Source organism: Rhincodon typus, chromosome 20, assembly GCF_021869965.1.
Source record: "Rhincodon typus isolate 14 chromosome 20, sRhiTyp1.1, whole genome shotgun sequence".
Classification (NCBI taxonomy): Eukaryota; Metazoa; Chordata; class Chondrichthyes; order Orectolobiformes; family Rhincodontidae; genus Rhincodon; species Rhincodon typus.
This window is the reverse complement of record NC_063351.1, coordinates 40,326,627-40,329,098: the sequence shown is the minus strand read 5'-3', so window position 1 is coordinate 40,329,098 and position 2,472 is coordinate 40,326,627. Positions and strand designations below refer to the sequence as shown.

Genomic DNA, 2,472 nt, shown 5'->3' with positions numbered 1-2,472 from the left:
CGTCAGCTTTCCTGCTCCTCTGATGCTGCTTGGCCTGCTGTGTTCATCCAGCTCTACACCTTGTTATCTCAGATTCTCCAGCATCTGCAGTTCCTACTACTCTCTCTAGAGTTTCCTCAGCTTTGGCACCTCGGAATGTGCAATGAACAGCAATCTTCTCATTCTTTCTAATACCAAATGATCGTATACTATAGCGAACTTTAGAAAGTACTGGGGTCTGGCGAGTGACTTGCTCCAAAACTCTGGCAGCACTTCTCACCATTTTCACCTCCTCAGATATTCAAACACAATCTCCTGATGCGGAGCTCTCGCGGAAGGGAGTTTTCTTCTTTTCAACCCCCATTCCCGCAGCAGCTATGGGGCGATACCTAGGAGGCACTTTTGAACATTTCCGGACCGTGCCCTGTTCCGACAGAATATTTGTAACTTTCCCACCTGACACTTCCCTCGGAACCTGTCTCAGTCCCGCTAGCTAGCTCCCGGGAGCAGGGACACACCTGACCCTGTGACATCTGAAACGTTTCTTTCTTGTCGGTCACGGATTCCGGCAGAGAGAGTGAGGTGGAAGCACAGCGATGAGTCACAGCCTTGTATTCACAACGCTGCAGTGGGGCATCCAACAGATAGCGCCTCCCCCAGCACCCATACACCACCCACCACCACCACGCCACACACACACACACACACACACACCCTACTGCTGTATCACACAATGACAAAGATGAGAATTCATCCCCTAAACCAAGGTCAGGCCCAGCGTGAACTTACACCTTGCACGAGGAAGGCTGTATTGTGGATTTGCCCCAGTCTGGGACTCGGAATACCTAACACCAGACCCAGTGCAGATCCGCTTCAATCGATTCATTTGATTAGTTGGCCAATATAAATATTGTTCTGCAGTCTTTTTCAAGACTACTTATGACAGCAAAAATGGAAAGGGCTGAAGTCTTTCCTGTAAGGAAGAGGGTGGTTGAGGGCAGAGCTGACCTCAAAATTAGTACAGAAGAAGAGTCAAACTTTAACTCTGTTATTCTTGCAAATTGGTTTTATTGCTTTTTCATGTGCTCTTCAAATTGCTTTCCAGGCAGGAGGATGTCACTGAGATTCGCTGAGTTTTTTCCAGTACTTTCTGTTCATATTTCAGATCTTCAGCATCCGCCTTTTTTATTCGATGGGATAGACAGTGAGACAATATTCCCACTTGTGGGGGAGACCAGGTTTAGGGGTTATCAACGGAAGATAGTTGTTAATGCAGCCAATGAGGGATTCAGGAGTAACCCTTCCACCTAGAGAGTGTGGGGAGAATGTGGAATTCGCCCCCACTGGGAGTGCTGTAGGTGAATAGCGAAGATAAGTTCAACGGAAGCTGGATAAATACAAGAGGGAAGGAGGACTAGAGGAAACGCTGACAGGGTGACATTTAAGGAAAGGCGATGGCATAGTGAGCATGTCGCTGGACTAGTAAACGAGAAGCCCCGGATAATGTCTGGGTCATCGGAGATGCTGAAATTTGGATTCAGTAAAAATCTGTCATAAAAAGCCAGTTTAATTGCAACCACGGTGGATTGCGGTTATAAAACGCATCTGGTTTAGTAATGCGCTTTAGGGAAGGGAATCTGCCACACTTACCTGATCTAGTCTATATGTGACTCCAGACCCACAGAACTGTGGCTGACTCTTCATAGAATCCAAGGCCATTGGGCCCATCGATTCCACACCGAACCTCCGAAGAGCATCCACTCAGGCCCGCCCCCTACCTCTGTAACTCCGCATTTCCCACGGCTAACCCACCTAGCCTGCACATCCCTGGACACTATGGACAATTTAGCATGGCCAATCCACCCAACCTGCATATTTTTTGACTGTAGGAGGAAACCCACGCAGTCACGTGGAAAATGTGCAAACTCCACACAGTCACCTGAATCGGGTGGAATCGAACCCGGGTCCCTGGCACTATGAGGCCACAGTGCTGTCCTCTTAATTACCCTCTGGCCAGTGGGGAAAGGTAAAACAAAATATTGGCCTACATCCCATGAACGACTTTTTATTAAAAGAAAGAAACCGAGCATAAACTCCGGCACGGTCTGGATGGGCCGAACAGACCTGTCGCTAATTCTATGTATGACCAGTGTAGAATATGCAGGGTAATTATAGAACTTGCATTTATCTGGCATTGTTTAAGTCCTGCCGTTTCTATCCGCATTTATTCACTGTATCTGGTTAATTACTTCTTACTGTAGTTCCATTTGGATATTTCTGTATTATTTAGATACTACCCTGCCTTTTAGATTAATGCATGCTGCATCGTTGGGTAATTATACAGACCACTGAAATGTGTGTATCTTTATTTACGGGGTTCTATTGTATATATCACTGCGGGTTACACCTATCTCACTTAAACTGTAACTATCTAATCCGAAAATGTACTGATAACACGGTTGCTATTTAAGGCATGTCTGTAACCGGTATATT

General features: G+C 46.4%; 1 pseudogene; it reads right to left on the bottom strand.

Annotated features, from left to right (window-relative positions):
* LOC125485623 overlaps window positions 1–1,698 on the bottom strand; it is a 2,336-nt pseudogene extending 638 nt beyond the window's left edge.
* Window positions 1,699–2,472: the final 774 nt, after the last annotated feature.